The 16,893-nt window shown below is 51.9% G+C and overlaps 1 long non-coding RNA gene across 5 annotated transcripts; it reads left to right on the forward strand.

The window, feature by feature from the left end:
* Positions 1-829: 829 nt before the first annotated feature.
* LOC140640483 (uncharacterized) lies at positions 830-15,313 on the forward strand. 5 transcript variants are annotated; one of them, XR_012037216.1, is made up of 6 exons: positions 850-1,001; positions 7,145-7,295; positions 7,754-7,942; positions 11,099-12,228; positions 12,599-13,778; positions 14,550-15,313. It is a non-coding gene; the product is annotated as an uncharacterized lncRNA (long non-coding RNA). The 5 variants fall into 5 exon arrangements; XR_012037213.1 differs by having other exon boundaries at positions 12,599-12,866; positions 13,506-15,313; XR_012037214.1 differs by having other exon boundaries at positions 11,099-11,646; positions 12,031-12,228; positions 12,599-15,313.
* The last annotated feature ends 1,580 nt before the right edge of the window (positions 15,314-16,893 follow it).

Raw genomic sequence — 16,893 nt, forward strand, 5'->3', positions numbered from 1 at the left:
ATCAATTCGATGTGTTTAATAGATACAGGCCTTTTAATATTGTCTATGTCTTCTTGTGTGCATTCAGGCAGATTGTGTCTTTCAAGAAATTGATCTATCTCATCTTGGTTATCAAATGTGTTGGCTTAGAGTTGTTCACAGTATTGTCCTTGATTGTCCTTTTAATGTCCATGGGGTCTGTAGTGATGTCCCCTCTTTAATTTCTGATGCTGGTAATTGGAATTCTCTCTCCTTTTTTCTTAGTTAGCCTGGTTAGACATTTATTGATTTTATTGATCTTTCAAACCAGCTTCTGGTTTTATTGGTTTTTCCCATTGATTCCCTGCTTTCAATTTCATTGATTTCTGTTCTAATTCTTATTATTTCTCCTGCTCACTTTGGATTTAATTTGATCTCCTTAGGTGATTGATTTCAGATCTCCCTTTTTGTTTTTTAAAAGATTTTACTTATTTATTCATGAGAGACACAGAGGCAGGGACCCAGGCAGAGGGAGAAGCAGGCTCCCCACAAAGAGCCCGATGCGGGACTTGATTCTGGATCCTGGGATCACACCCTGAGCCAAAGGCAGACACCCAACCACTGAGCCACTCTGCATCCCTCCCTTCTTTTATTTTTTTGTATATGAACCCAATGCTATCAATTTTCCTGCATCTCACAAACTTTGATAAATTATGTTTTCATTCTCATTCAGTTCAAAAGGTTTTTATATTTTCTCTTTGGACATGTATGTTATTTAGAGGTATGTTGTTTAATCTCCAAATTTTTTTGGAATTCTCCAGCATTCTTTTTGTTTTGTGTCCAGAATGTGTTCCATTGTGGTGAATGTTCCATTTGAACTTAAGAAGAATGTGTAATCTGCTATCACTGGTTGAAGTAGTCTATAGATGTCAATTTTATCCAGGTGATTGATGGTGCTATTGAGTTCAGCTATGTCCTTCCTGACTTCCTGCCTGCTGGGTCTGTCCATTTCTGAGAGAGGGGTGTTGAAAGTTCTGACTATGGTAGTGAATTTATCTATTTCTCTTTGAAATTCTATTTGTTTTGGCCTCACATACTTTGATGCTCTGTTGTTAGGTGCATACCTATTAAGGACTGTGATGTCTTCCTGGAGAATTGACTCCTTTATCATTATGTAATATCCTTCTTTATCCTTGGTGACTTTTTAAAAAAGATTTTATTTATTTATTCGTGAGAGACACACAGAGAGAGGCAGTGACACAGGGAGAGGGAGAAGCAGGCTCCCTGTGGGGGCCTGATGTGGGACTTGATCCCGGAACCCCGGGGTCATGATCTGAGCCAAAGGTAGACACTTAACCACCGAGCCACCCAGACGGCCCCCTTGGTGACATTCTTTTCCTTGAAGTTTCCTTTCTCTGAAATTAATATAGCAACTCCTGCTTTCTTTTGATGGGTGTTGCATGGCATATCTTCCTCCATCCATTTACTTTTAATCTATTTGCACCTTTGTATTTCAAGTGAGGTTCTTGTGGGGCACCTGGGTGGCTCAGTTGGTTAAGCATCTGAGGTTTTTTAAGATTTTATTTTTTATTTATTGGATAGAGAGAAGGACAGAAAGAGAGAGAGAAAGCATAAGCGGAGGGGGGGGTAGCAAGAGAGGGAGAAGCAAACTCCCTGCTGAGCAAGAAGCCTGATGTGGGGCTTGATCCCAGGACTTTGGGACCCTGACCTGAGCTGAAGGCAGATGCTTAACCGACTAAGTCACCCAGGTGTCAAAGCATCTGGCTCTTGATCTCAGCTCAGGTCACGATCTCAGAGTCATGAGATTGAGCCCTGCGTTGGGCTCCATGCTGGGCGTGGAGCCTGCTTAAGGTTCTCTCTCTCCCTCTGCCCCTCTCTCCTCCTTCCCTCTCTAAAATAAACAATAATACATACCTAAATAAAGTGAGTTTCTTGTAGGCAACATAGAGTTGGCTCTTGTTTTTTTTTTTTTAAAGTTTATTTATTATAGAGAGAGTGGAGGGGGGAAGGGCAGCATGGGGGAGGGACAGAGCAGGGAAGGGGCAGAGGGAGAGAATCTTCAAGCAGACTCTCCGCTGAGCAGGGAGCCTGGCCAGAGGCTCAGTCTTACCCATGAGATCATGACCTGAGCCGAAACCGAGTTGAACGCTCAACTGACAGCCACCCAAGCCCCCCTTGGCTCTTGTTTTTTGATTCGCTCTGACAATCTTTGTCTCTTAATTGGCGCATTTAGACCGTTGACATTCAAAGAGGTTATTGATATAGTTGGATTGATATCCACCGCATTTGTTACTGTTTTATATTTATTGCCTTTAGTCTTTGTTCCTATTTTTGCCTTCCACTTGTTTTCTGCCTCTCGTGGGTTTTCTTTTTGAGTATGAAATATTTATTGTGTTAAGTAATTGGTATTGGGGGATTTGTGTGTTAAAATAACTATTCTTTCCGCCCCTCCGACTTTATTGAGGTATAATTGACAAGTAAAACTGCATAAATTTAAGGTATAAAACACAATGATTTGATATGCATATATATTGTGAAATGATTACCACAATAAAGTTAGTTAACACGTCCATCACCTCACATAGTTACCTTTGTGTGTGGTGAGAACACTTAAGATCTACAATCCTAGCAACTGTCAAGTATACAATACAGCATTGTTGACGATAATCACCATGCTTGCTGTGCGCATCAGATCCCATGAACTCTTGCACTTCACACTGGAAAGCTTGTACCCTTTGGCCAATAGCTCCCGATTTCGTCCACACTCCAGCCTCCCACAACCACCCTTTGACTCAGTTTCTATAATTTTGACTTTTTTAGCTTCCAGGTATCAGTGAGATCGTACAATGTTTGTCTTTCTGTCACCGATTTCACCTAGCATGGTGTCCACAAGGTTCATCTGTGTTGTTGCAGATCTGCCTTTTGTGGTTTTAATTCAATGTTATATATGATTTTATTTTCTCCCCTTTTTCCCATATAAGTTGTCTTCCTTTCTTCTTTCCTTCTTTATTTTTCTCTTCCTTTCTTTCTTTCTTTCTTTCTTTCTTTCTTTCTTTCTTTCTTCTTTCTTTCTTTTTCTTCTTTCCTTCTTCCTTCCTTCCTTCCTTCCTTCCTTCCTTCCTTCCTTCCTTCCTTCCTTCCTTTCTTCTTTCTTTTCTTTTTTTTTTTAATTTTTATTTATTTATGATAGTCACACAGAGAGAGAGAGAGGCAGAGACATAGGCAGAGGGAGAAGCAGGCTCCATGCACCGGGAGCCCGACGTGGGATTCGATCCCGGGTCTCCAGGATCGCGCCCTGGGCCAAAGGCAGGCGCCAAACCGCTGCGCCACCCAGGGATCCCTCTTCTTTCTTTTCTTTCTTCTTTCTTCTTTCCTTCCTTCTTTCTCTTTTCCTTCCTTCCTTCTTTTCCTTCTTTCTTATTTAGTGGTTGCTCAAGAGTTTGCAATATGAACTTATAGCTAATTCAAATCCACTATCAAAAACACTATCCTGCTTTATGGGTATTAGGAGCATCTCATAATAACAAAGTAATCCTAATTCTTACCTCTTATCTTTTGTACCATTGCTGTTATTTATTTCACTTATATATAAGTGTACATAAGAATATATATATTCTTATGAATATATATGTAATAGAATGTATACATAGTCAAATATATTTTTTGGTATTTTGAACAAATTATCTGTTGAATCAATTAAGAATAAAAAAAAAAAGGTTTCATTTTACCCTCCCCTTGTCTCATTCCCCCATGTGCTTCCTTAATTCATTTGATTCATGTTTCTGGCCTATATATTTTTTCTTTTCTCTAAAAAAACTTCTTTTCACGTTTCTTGAAAAACATGTCTTCGGGCAACAAATTCCCTCAGTTTTTGTCTGAGAAAGTCTTCATTTCTGCTTCATGTTTGAAGGGTGATTTCACAGGATACAGTCTTCTAGAGTTATGGGGTTTAAACATTCCACTCCAGTCTCTCCTTGCTTGTGTGATTTCTGAGCAGAAGTTGGGTGTAATTCCTACCTTTGTTCTTCTGTAGGTAATACCCTATTTTCCTTTGGCTTCTTTCAGCATTTTTTATTTATCTTTGATTTTCTACAGCTTGAAATGGCTAGGTGTGGTTTTTTGGGCATTTATCCTTGCTTGGTGCTCTCTGAGCTTCCTAGATCTGTGATTTGGTGTCTGACATTAATTTGGGGGAAATTCTAGTCATTCTTGTTTCAAATGTTTATTCTATTCCTTTCTTCTTTCTTCTCCTTCCCATTACACCTTCCCATTACACCATGTCACACCTTCGTAACTGTCTCACAGTCCACAGATATTCTGTTCTTTTTGCTTTTCAGTTCTGCGGGTCTCTATCGAGATCCTCAAGCTCAGAGATGCTTTCCTCAGTCGTGTCCAGTCTACTAATAAGCCCATCAAAGGCATTTCTTCATTTCAGTGCGTTTGATCTCTTCCATTTCTTTTTGGTTCTTCCTTAGGATCTCCATCTCTGCTTCCATGGCACACCTGTATTTGCATGCTGTCTACTTTATGAGGGCCCTGAGCATATTTATCGTTGTTTTAAATTCCCTGTCTGATGATTCCAACATCCCTGCCAAACCTGAGTCTGGTTCTGATATTTGCTCTATATATTCAAACTGGGGTTTGAATAAAAAAAACTATTAAAAAAACTGTTTTTTTTTTTTCCTTATAGTATATCTGGCAATTTTTTCTTGCTAGCAGGACACAATGTACTGGGTAAAAGGAACCGCTGCAAGTAGGCTCTAGTGATGTGGTGGTGAGGTGTGGGCGGGAGAGAAGACTTCTGTAGTCCCGTGAGCAGGTCCTGGTTTTTGTGTGAGCCTGTGCTCTGGACTCTGAGCTTCCCACGTGCTTCTCAGCACTTCTCCCTTGGGTGGGACGGGCTGGCTAGAGCCAGCTGGAGCTGGGTGTTCCCCTGCCCCTGGGTCAGTTAGGCTCTGATAAAACCCCAGCAGGTTAGGCTCTGGGTAACTGGTTCCTCCTGAGCGCAGGCCTTGTGCTCTGGGGTACTTCAAGATGGCTCGTTTCCCCTCCTCCTGCCAAAAACACGAGGGGATTTCCCTCTGATGTTCCTGGTAAGAACCTGGAGGTGAAAACTCACAGAAGTGGGAGGACCCTCCTTGATGGGTCCCCCTGGAGTTTTGACTCTGAGGTCGTCCACACTGAGCATCCAGCGATTCATCAATCACAGCTCAGCTGTTCACGAAGGTTTCTGCTCCTGTAAGTTATGGCCTGTGTAGACCTGTCGGTGTTTCTAATTTGGGGGGCAGCAGTTTGCCCTGTGACCTTCCTTCTTTTATGGATCTAAGAAGAGTGGGGGGGGGGTTGGCTTATTTGGTTTTTTACTTGTTGTTAAGACTGAGCAGCAACTTCCAAGTTTTTTGCTTGCTCGACAGGAGATCAGAAATGTGGGATTCGGTTTTTTAACAGCTTGCCTGGCTTTCTGATAGAGGGTGGGTTGGCCAGGTGTCAGTGGGCAGAGCAGTGAGGAGCCGGTGCAGGGTCTGGGTCAGGGACAGTGCATGGTTTCCCCTGAGATACTCTGTCTGCCATCTGCACACCCCACCTGAGGGGCTCCACAGGTGCTTCCCAGGGCTCTGGCCACATTTCTGGGATTCTCTGGGAGCTTCAGGGGCCCTCATCACCACTACTCCTCCCCATTGGCTTCTAGCTTTTTCCCATCAGGTGGGAGGCTCCCTAGGTCAGAGGCCCCATCTCCCAGTCCAGGTGAGGGCCTTGTTCTCAGCAGTTCCCACCACCTTCCAAAGCAAGAATCCTCAGGGCCCAGCCCCCTGGTAAGTAGGAGAGGAAGGGGGGAGGAGAGTGCACTGGGAGAGGTTCAAAACCACCCATCTTCCCATGACGGCATCAGGCCTCTGAAGGCAGGACTCGGGTGCTACCTGCAGGTCCCCAGGGCAGAGCCTAGCACAGTCATGCCACACTAAACATCTGCTGGGTGCAAGAACCAACACACCCAGAGCGGGCACTGTCAGGATGCCAGCTAACACCCAGAGTGAAACAGAAAGGATCTTCCTACCTCGTGCTGGACCCCTGCCCTGCCATCCCCTCCTCTCTGTGGGCCCCCTCGGGGTTTCTGCCCCTGAGAAGCTTTCTGGGGCCTGTGCTGGTGAGAAGCCTGGTGTGGGCTTCCCTCCTTGGCCCTCACTACAGGGTCATTTATAGGGACTTGTGTGATGCCTTGTCCATTTTTGTGTTGTCCGCTAGACCTGGGTCCGTCTTGTCTACAGGCTGCTGGTGAATAAAGCAATGAGTGCTGAACAAATAGGGAAGAGCGGATACTGGCTCAGGCCAGCCTGTGGCTAACGTCACTGGGTGGAAACCCCAAGTTGGGGTTGGTGGCCTGCCCCGTGGGGACTCCCGTTCACTAGGCCGATGCTTTGGGGTGAAGTGGATGCTGGTCTGTAGGGAGGCTGGGCCTCGCTCTCACCCCCACTGGCTCCCGGGGCGGGTGGCTCCCCTCCCACCTGCTGCTAGGGTCCTGGCCACTCCCCGGGGAGCTGGGAATCAGGAAAAGGCAAATCCCTCAGTCCTGCTGTTCAGACCATCCCAGGCTGTCCCGATGATTGCATTCTTCCAGTGTGGGCCTCAGAGAATGCACTGTTCTTGCAACATGGTGTCTCCAGAACATGAGTCATGAGTAAAAGAAAAAACAAGCAGCAGAGCCTGCCACGGAGGGTTCTGGCATCGGGTTGCCATGAGGGCCCCATCCAGCCCTGGGGGGCCAGGTGTTCAAGGCTTGGGCCCAGGAGTCGGCTGATTTGGGTGGAGGTCTGACCCTACGACTGCCTGGGATGGGGGTGGGGGTCTGGGCTGTACTGGAATTCGGATTGTAGTCTGTGCCGTGGGGAGTGGAGTCTCTGTCCCTCATCAGAAGCCTCTTCAGGGAGGACACGGCCCTGCCCCTGGCAGGTAGGACATGCTCACCACACCCCGGGACCCCGGGCAGTTCCCTTCCCTCGGTTTCCTCCTCCGAAAATGGGAAAATGAGTATCCTCCCAGGTTGCTGGGTGGACCCAATGAGGTAATCAGTGGTAACAGAAATAATTAATAACAGAGGCTGGTAACACTTGTTAAGGACCTGCTGGGTTCTACTCTAAGTGCTTCGTTCCATATCGCTGTTTTTCAGACGAGGATGGAACTAGGCATCCAGTGATCTGCCCAGGGGCCCGGGGCTGGCGGTGTGGGCTGCTGAGCTTCACTTCCAGCCAGTCTGGCTCCGAGCTGAGCTTCTGGCCCCACTGCCTCCCGACAACAGGAGACACAGCACAGCAGCCTGGGTAAGCCCGCAAGCCCCAAGGAGGAGGAGTGGGGGGGCCTGGGGGGCGTGCTCCCTGCCCCCTGGCCCCCAGCCTCATGTCCAGCTCAGCCCCCACCCGGGTCACTGCCACCTACAGGGCCTCAGCTCTCCTTCCCCTGTTCTCTTGGCCTCCAGTGCCCCTCCAGTATGGGCCAGGTCTGGTGGCCGGATCTGGGGGGCCGGGCCTGGTGGTCAGGCCTGGCCAGCCGCTGCACTGCATTGGGTGCAACCGGAGCAGAGCCTAGGGCCCATGATATTTTAAGGAACCGTAAAGATGTTTTCATTTTAATTTCCTTTAACATCAAGAGAAAAAAAATGAATGTAATAATAATGAATCCAGCCTGGATTATATTTGTCTTCAAGCCAATGCAGTTGCAAACTTTAATTTTACATGTTTCTTCTTTTTCTTTCTTACTTTTTTTTTTTTTAATGGCAAAGGTGCCTTAGATCTCTGAAAATCACCGCTGGGCCCTGACTGTGGTGTCACCCGGTGCCCACAGGCAGACCACTTGGCCACCCCGGGCCCTCCCTGTGCCGCTCAGTGACGGAACACGGGGGTGAGGCTGGAGCTGCTCAGAGACAGTCGGAGCGGCACATGAGTGAATAGCTCAGACGGCACACTTCCAGGTATTGGGAGCTGGGGTCTTGGGGGCGGGGGGCTGGAGGCCTGTGTGGGGCAGTCAAAACATCTCCCAGGGGGTGATTCATGAGGGCTGGACAGATCTGGGGATGAGAGGGGTGTCCTGGGAAGTTGGGAGCAGTGGCTGGAGACAGAGTCACTGCCCACCGGCAGGTGTTTCTGGAGCACCGAGGGCCAAGGAAGGAGGCTGGGGGAAGGCACAGGGAGCATTTCTAAAGAAGTCCCTCCGGAAATGGGTGCCTGGAGCTTATTTGAACAAGGGTGTCTGGAGGGCAGTGTGAGCCATGCAGCGGAGCTCACCACTCATGGGGCAAGGGAGCTGAGGACATTGGCTGAGAGCTGACCCAGCAGGAGGAAGGTGAACTTCCTGGCACTTGGGCCACCCCACGCTGCAGCTGGCTGGATGGCTGGACAAGCCCAGGTAGAGGGTACCAGGTGCATACATCTGGAATCTGTTGGGTCAGCTTAGGGACAGGAGGGCCAAGGGGATGTGGGAGGGGTATCACCTGCATTGGCTGCACCCCAACTTGAGTGCTGGGGGCCTCCATCCCCAGTGGAGCCCAGGGCACCCATGAACCCCTGGTCCTTCTGAGCAACGAGGGTAAAGTGAGGTGCACCTGGGCCAATTGGCCCTGGAAAAACCCTCTGAGCTTCCCAAGACTCCAGAGAGGGGTTGCAAAAACAGCAGGAGAGACATGGGCGTGGGTGAGACAGGAAGGAGAAGCCAGGGGAAATGGGGTGACTTGGCAGACCTAAAAATCAGAAACCAGGTAGCTTGTGGCTGATTCTGTGAGTTCCAGCATGGCTCCTCTGATGGGAGGAGCCACCCCCATTCACATCCATCTGGAACCTCAGAATGTTCCCTCATTTGGAAATAGGGTCGTTGTAGATATAATGAAGTTGAGATGAGCTCAGCCCGCAATAGAGTGGGCCCTAAATCCGGTGACTGACCTGCTTATGAGGGTCCCCGGGGAGACGGATGAGACACAGGGAAGGAGCCTGTGCCAAGTGGAGGCAGAGACTGGAGGGGCGACTGGCAGCCACCAGGAGCCGGAAGTCCCCCGGATTCTTCAGAGGGAGCGTGGCCCTGTGACACCTTGATCTCAGACTCCCGGCCTCCAGATTCGAAGAGAATAAATTTCTGTTGTTGGAGCCTCCCAGTGTGTGCTAGTCTGTTGTGGCCACAGGACAGGAGGGAGCACAGACCCCAGAGCCCCTCCTCATCCTTAGCCCCAGGACCGCCCGGGGCAGAGGTGCACCTGCGGGACCCCCAAACCCACCGACTGGGGACAGGCTGCAAAATCAACCTTATCTCCGTAGCGGGAAAGCAAGCACCGCTTCCCCGGGCCCTCCTGAGGTTAGGGACGAGGCCGAGGCTGCGGTGTGTGGTGTGTGGGGATCCCCACGTGGCCCCCTGCCGCCCCGGACCCCCCGAACCCTGACCCAGGGAGGCGGGCCCACCTGCGCTCCCCCGGCCGCGTCTCCAGGTCCCGGGTTGGCGTCAGCCCTGACCTCTGGGGCAGCGCAGGAGGGCCAGCGTGTGAGCGGCCACTGCGCCCCGCATGAATATTTGATGGTGTTGAATCACTTTCTTCTGAGACAGAGAAAAGAGGCCATTACACGTGGGTAATAAGATGCGCTGGGCTGTTCGGCGAGCTCCCGGCTGTCCGGGGCCTGAGGAGGTTGACGATGCCGTGAATAATTCATCCACCTGTAATGATTTTTCTAGCTCTGTGTCCCTCTTGGCCAGCGAGAGCCTGGCTTCCCACTCCCTGGCAGTGCAGCCCAGCGCTCGGTCACTCTCGGTCACTCTCGGTCACTCTCGGTCACACCGACCTGAGCGTGAGAGGTACACGAGCCTCCTGGCGGTGGGATCTAGACTTCAGACCTCAGTTTCCCCAGCTGCACCGGCAGGGAGCTGTGTGTCCTGCCCCTGTCCCTCCCCCCTCCTCCCCAACCAGAGGAGGTACGGAGAAGCCGACGGCAGGGGACCTTGGAGGCTGAACCCTCCGAGTGTGTGACTCTAAGTAAGTTGCTTCACTTCTGTGGGTCTCGGTCTTGTTCTGTTAAATGGGATTGGGGTCTACTTCTGCTGCTTCGATTACACCTCTGTGAGTGTCTTCCTGGGACATGGCACAGCACCAGCTGCGCTCAGCTCATCTTTCCAACCTTCCTTGGGCCGGATGCCGCCGTCCTCGCTGGGTGGGCAGTGTCCTGGTGGGGGGCAGTGCCTGTGACAGAGACAGAGATTTGCGCTGTGCCCACTGGAGTGAGAGCGTCCAGGGAGCCGTGCCAGAGGCCTGGGAGTGGAGGGCACGGGAGAGGGTGACACCGGCTATGCCCCGGAGGGTCTGGGAACGCCTTCAGGGAGGCAGTTCTAGAATCCTGGCCGTGGGAACAAAACCAGTGCGTGGCAATATTGACTACAGTGACGCTGGTGACAACGGTGACGGTGACGACAACAGTGAGAAGGGGCAACAGGATATTAAGTGGCGAGCACACTCGCCCGTGCCCCCGCAGCTCTCCTAGAGATCACCTTCACATTTAAAAAGTGCTTTTAATGCAATCTTTGATTAAAACCCTCCGGGGGCTCCCTATTGACTTCAAATCACATCGGAGCCGCCTACAAAGTCACACACCATCTGTCCTCACCTGTTTCAGACCCTCTTTCCTACCATTTCCTCCTCTTGTTCTGCAGCTCCGGGTCCTCTCGCTGCGGCACAAAAATTCCAAATCAATTCTCACCCCAGGGCCTTTGCAGTTGCCATGCTGCGCCTGAAATGATCCCCAGCACCTGCCCCATCTTCCCTTGCCCTCTCACATCTGAGAATAGGCACCACCTCCTCACCGAGGTGTCACCTAACCCCGAGCCACAGTCACCATGCGGCGAATCACCCTGTGAATTTTGCATCAAAGCACCTGCTGGTATCTGCAACTTTCTAGAATATTCACTTCTCTGCCTGTTGAGTATCTGTCTGTCCCCCTAGGGTGTAAATGCACTGGGGCAGAGACCATGGCCCCAGGGGCACCTGCGTCTCCAGGTAAGGGGCTGTCACATAGTAACCCCTCAAGGAGCACCTGCTGCAGATGGAATGTTCTAGCTAACGTCCTCCCTTCTTGGTGTTCTTTTTTTTTTCTTAAAGATTTGATTTACTCATGAGAGACACAGAGAGAGAAGCAGAGACACAGGCAGAGGGAGAAGCAGGCTCCATGCAGGGAGCCCGACGTGGGACTCGATCCCGGGTCTCCAGGATCACGCCAGGGGCCGAAGGTGGTGCTAAGCCGCCGAGCCAGCCGGGCTGCCCTCTTCTTGGTGTTCTAATCAGTGTGTCCACTGGACCCCGGGCACGGGAGGGAGGACTCGCAGAGTAGTCGAGCAAGGAACGCTTATCGAAATGTTACTCTAGGAGCAACCAAGGAAGACGTCCCCCTGCCCTTCCAACCCGGGGCTGAGATCCAGGCCTCCTCGCAGGGGGCACAGCTGTGCCCGGTGCCGCTGGCCGTGGCCGTGGGGCTACACCAGCAAAACTGGCTGGAAATCTGCCCTTGAGGGGAGGGCGGCTCTCCACGGACAGCCCTCTACAAACCGCCTAGAGAGAGAGCCACGGGACGCTGCTGGCCCGGAGAGGCTGCCCACGCCGCAGGAGCCCGGAGCGGGCGCAGCGTCACCCGGCCAGCTCGCTGGGACCTGGTGAGAAAGCCCCTTCCTCCCACTCTGTCCCTCCCGGGCCAGCAGAACCTGACGTGGGGCCAGTGGGCACAGGGCAAACGTTTAGAGGGCCCTGCTCAGCTGTCAGGCCGCAGGCAAGAAAGGGCCAATCGGAGCTGAGGGACAATAGATTGGTAAGTGGCACACTCCAGCCCTCTGGCTCCTCAACCTCCTTCTCCGCACTTCACACGTTGGAATTCCCGTGGAGCAGTAAAACGACTTCGTATCCCCACCCCCCCCACCCCCGCACCGGGGTGAGATCCAGCTGTACCGCTTAAACGCGACACAGCGCTTGCCCTGCCCCCGAAATGAGGAGACGTACAGTCCCAACAGTCACTGTTTGTATTACTCATTCCTCAAATTCAGTTGCAGCCTCGCTGAATACGTTCCTACCTGCAGACTAAACTGTCAAGGTAACTTCCCACAAGTTGCATGTGAACTAAAGATGGGAAGAAGGAGCGAGAAGAAGGAGACAGCAGGTGCAAAGGAGCACACGTGCACGTGCTCGCGCAAGGGTCAAGCAAACAGGACGCAGGCTGAGCTACCCCACGATTCACTTCCATGGTTAGTCATGAGGTCCTCGTTGACAGGGACAGGTTCCTTCTTCCACGGCCCAGCTCGTGGTCCCCCTGTTCTCAGCCAGAGCCCAGCTGTTCCTTAACCTGTGGAGCGACCCCCCTACCTTCCTTCCTGAAGGCTCTGGGTCCCGTTTGCCCTGCAATGCTTTGGGTGGGTGGGATGGTCTTCCACCCCCATTGCTGCTGGCCGTGGGAGCACCAGGAGGGGCCTGCAGAATCCTCCATGCTCCACAGCCAGTAGTGCTCGTCTCCATTGCACAACAGCAGCCCACTACCCCCCTCGGCAATCAGGATTGGTCACTCTGGCCAGTACAGTCACTTCTTTCTTTCTTTTTTTTTTTTTCATGTTGGTTCAGTGGCTTCAAGATGGCCAGATGGTAGTTTTCATCGTCCAAGCAGTGAAACCATTGCTGCGTTGCTGGTGGAAGGCTTCCTCTGACCTCTGGGTCTCAGTACCCCTGCTCCTCTAAGTGGCTCCCTCTCCGCAGTGCTCCCAGGGACGGCTTCTTGTTCACTGTCTTGGGTTGGCGTCGAAGCTCCAGGGGCTTTCACTAAATGCTTCCTGCCATAACAGTCCTCGCCTCGTGGGTCAGAGAGCCAGCGTGGGACCCTGAGGGTTGCTCGGTGTGTCTCCTCCAACCAGACATTTAGGAACTGGAGAAATCACCAGAGGGTTGGTCCACGGACCAACTGGGTGAATCAGACCTGAGCGGAGGAGACTCCAGCTATCACCTATCCACCCACTGAAATCAGGGCACCATCTCTGCAGCAACATCTTTGCAGCTCACGCCTGACCTAAAAAGCAGAGCAAACACAGAGATTTGTAGGATGGAGGCCCTCTGTTCACAAATGTATTTTCCTATTTCTTAGCAGACCAAGTGTCTTCTGAGCCTCCTTGTAGAACACGCTAGAGGGTCGAGTGTGCAGGTTGCACACTCCTGCCCCCAGTCTGCAGTCCTACCCACTCAGCCCTGGCCTCTAACCTCGTTAACTATGGGCCAGTATTGAGCCCAAGCCCCAGTCAGCCAACCAAATGAGCTGTGAGGAACACTTCCAGCTCGTGCTGGGTAGACTCTAAGACAGCCCCCGGTGACCCCTGCCTCTTGGTATTCACGCCTTTGTGTAATTGAGCATGGGCGGGACCTGCGACACACTTCTCACCAATTCAATATGACCAAGGCAATGGGGTGTCGCTTCTGTGGTTAGGTTATGTAAGACTGTGACCTCTGTCTCGCTAGCAGCCTTTCTCTATTGCCCCCTCAGCTTGCAGACTTTGGTAAAGTAAGTGACCGTGCTGAAGAGGTCCACGGGGGCAGCCTCCAGCCAACAGCCAACGAGGTACTGAGGCCCCCCCCTTCAACAGCCTGCGGGGACCTGAATACTGCCAACAACCACGTGAGCATGGAAGGGGGTCCTTCCCCAGTTGAGCCTTCAGCTGAGACCCCAGCCCAGCTGCCACCTTGAGTGGTAGCCCGGTGAGAAGCCTTGGAGCAGATGTCCAGGTGACTGACCCATCGAAAGCGTGAGATAAAGAAGGTGTGCTGCTTTGAGTCTCTAAGTTTGCAGTAATTGGTTACGTGACAATAGGCAATTAACACCTAGTCACACAAGCTAACATGTTAATCCGGCATCTCTAGAAGGTGTCTACCCTGTATGACCCGACCCGATACTGTATTTCCTCTTCCTTGGTCTAATGCCCTCAGAATCTACACCCACGTATGTTCTCCAGATTTCTGCCAATGCGTAGCAAAAAGCCTTGCGATCCTTTTGGTTAGACTTTTGCCAGTTGAAATGCACACCTGTCCTCCAGGGGTATGTTGAGAATGGGGTCTTGTTAGGGGTCTGGTGGCAACAGGGAGTGGGTATGATGGCTTTCAAGGAGAACGAGCTCCCCTCCAGGTGCCCAGGGGGGTTTTCATAGTGTTTTAGGCGGAGGACGTCTTGCTCTTTTAGACACGAGAAGGAAAGCTACTTCCCGTGGTCAGCGAAGCTCAGCGGGAAGGGCGTTCAAGACTGACAGTCTCGTTTGGCTCCAGTAAGATGTCCCCATTGCAAGTTTCAGGATCCTGTTCTTTACTAATCAGCGCCCTGACTTTCTCCCCAGAAACTTGTTGAGACTGTGGATTCAATTGTTATTTCAGCCGCCTGCACAATTAAATTTTTTATTTGATTTTCAGCAATATCAGCCTTGCAAGCACCAAAGAAATTAAGGCTTCTTTCAGAGCTGTCATGGAAGCTTGCTGGTTTGCAGACCATGACTGGAGCAGAGAGCTAGCAGACCTGAGCTTGTCATCTTCTCTTTGTTAGTGCTCAAGTGCGTTCAAAAGAATCCGGAGCTCACTAAAACCCTCATAGTCATCATTACTGCCATAACGGTCAGGTTCAGCATCCGCTGGGGCGCCCGAGGCATGGGCCACTTCATCACAATCAACCACACGTGAGTATTTGACTAATTGCCATGCTGCTGCACGTGTGGATTACTAAGGTCCCATTCCCCACTGACAGCTCGGTGCCGCGTTCAAGCCCAAAGGCAGGACCGAACCCATCCCCAAACCCCATCTGTCACGTGGCACTACTCTTTGCACCAATTTTGGATCAGTCAGGGTCCAATCAGGAGACAGAAATGACACAGGGGAAGTGTAACACAAAAAATTATTACCTGTACCAAGGATCGGAGGAATGAGGAGTGGCTGGCAAGAAGCGGAAGAGAATCCTAAAGAACATCCCTAAGGAACAGCAGCTCCAAGGAGCAGCTGCTACCCCTAGGCCTGAGGGAGAGCACCCACGATGCCCCACCACTGGACTGAGATTGAGAAGTTGGGGAGGGGATGTGGTTGTAGTTCACTGAATGTTAAGGAGGTTACTGAGGTGCCAGGCTGGCAGGATGTGTTGGGAACCCACCATAAGAGCTCGCTGGAGGGACATCTGGGTGGCTCAGTGGTGGTGTGTCTGCCTTTGGCTCAGGGCGTGATCCTGGGGTCCCAGGATCAAGTCCCACATCGGGCTCCCTGCATGGAGCCTGCTTCTCCCTCTGCCTGTGTCTCTGCCTCCCTCTCTCTCTCTCTCTCTGTGTCTCTCATGAATAAATAAAATCTATATATAAAAAAAGAACTTACTGGAAAATGCTCTCTGAGGTGCTGGGCAAAGCTGTCCACGGGCAAGTGTCTCGTCAGCGGCAGTCACTGCAAAATTGCCTGAGCGGGGTGCTGGGAGAAGCTTCCAGTTGCCCAGTAGCTGCCACGTGCCCCGAAGGAGCCACGTGCTGTGGTGTCACACCCCTGCAGGACCTGGGTGTGTGTGGACCCTGGTGGTGGGGCCACTCGGGCTGCAGGGGCTGAGCTTGCTCCAGGGGCCTACAGGTCCCTCACCAGAACCAGGACGGACAAGCCCTTCCTCCCACGCTGTCTTTCCAGCACCTGCGGCTGACGGAGCGTGGCGCCGCGCCCCTAGGAGCAGGCGAGGGAGGGTGGGCTCGGACCTGAGAGGCAGTACCCAGGCAACCCGACAGAGAACTGGGACCGCAGAGAACTGGGACGTGTGCTCACCCGTACCTTTAGAGTTTTGTTCACTCTATTATGATTTTTCATTTTTCCGCTTGGCCGTCTCTGGCTCCTCTGAGTGATGTTCTCATAGCCGGTGCATCAAATAGATGAACTCACTGGGATGCGATGAGACAGTCGGGTCCTCTCCCAACTTGTGCAGCCTCGGCGGAAGCGTGTGGAGAGCCGCCCTGTTCTCCCGTGGTAGTCCGTGGGGCCACTTCCAGGGACTTCTCTGGAAAGTGGGAGCCTCAGGTTCACTGTTGCCATGTTACAGATTAAAGTCTGTTCTGAAAGGAGGGAAAAATCCCCTTTGCCATCCTCGCCCCTTCAGCCTCTGTGTCTCGTATCTTAACCTCTTAACTCCGGCTTGGGTTGAACTGTGTCTCCTGCAAATTCACACGGTGGCGTCCTGACCCCCGGTACTGTGACCGCATTTGGAGACCTGGTCTTCACAGAGGTAATAGGTTAAAACAAGGCCTTTAGAGTGGACCCGAATCCAATAGGACTGCCTTGGAAGTCTGGACACGGAGCCACACGCAGAAGGAGATCGCCACGTGAGCATGAAGACGAGCATCCACCAGCCCAGGAGAGATGATGCTCCCTCAGCCCTCAGCCCTGCCAACACCTTGACCTCAGACTTCCAGCCTCCTCAACTGTGAGACAGTACAGTTTCATTGCTTGAGGCCCCCGGTCTGCCGTATTTTGTTATGTCACCCACTCATCAGCTGTGTGACCTTGGACAAGTTGCTCAGCCTCTCTGCTCCTGTTTTCTCACCTGTAAAATGGGAGATAACAGTACCCACACGATGGGCTTTCTTACTTAAAACAGTGGGATACTTGGACCTTACAGAATAGTGTGTAGCACCTGCTGCACCAGGGCTCACCCTGCCAGGAGAGGGAGCTGAGCAGAAGGGAGCAGGCCCCCGAGGGGCCCCAGAGCCAGAGCTTGCACGGTCAGGTCATGGCCATGGAGTCGTGGCCGGCACCTGGGGCGGGCAGTCAGCCTCTGGACCCTCCACACCACTGATCCACAGCTGCTCACCTCCTATGGCCTTCAGTCATCGGGTCCCCCCGTGGTCCTGAGGGGTGGCCGGGGAGTTGACAGGGCT

This window comes from Canis lupus, chromosome 9 (assembly GCF_048164855.1).
Source record: "Canis lupus baileyi chromosome 9, mCanLup2.hap1, whole genome shotgun sequence".
In the NCBI taxonomy this organism is placed as follows: Eukaryota; Metazoa; Chordata; class Mammalia; order Carnivora; family Canidae; genus Canis; species Canis lupus.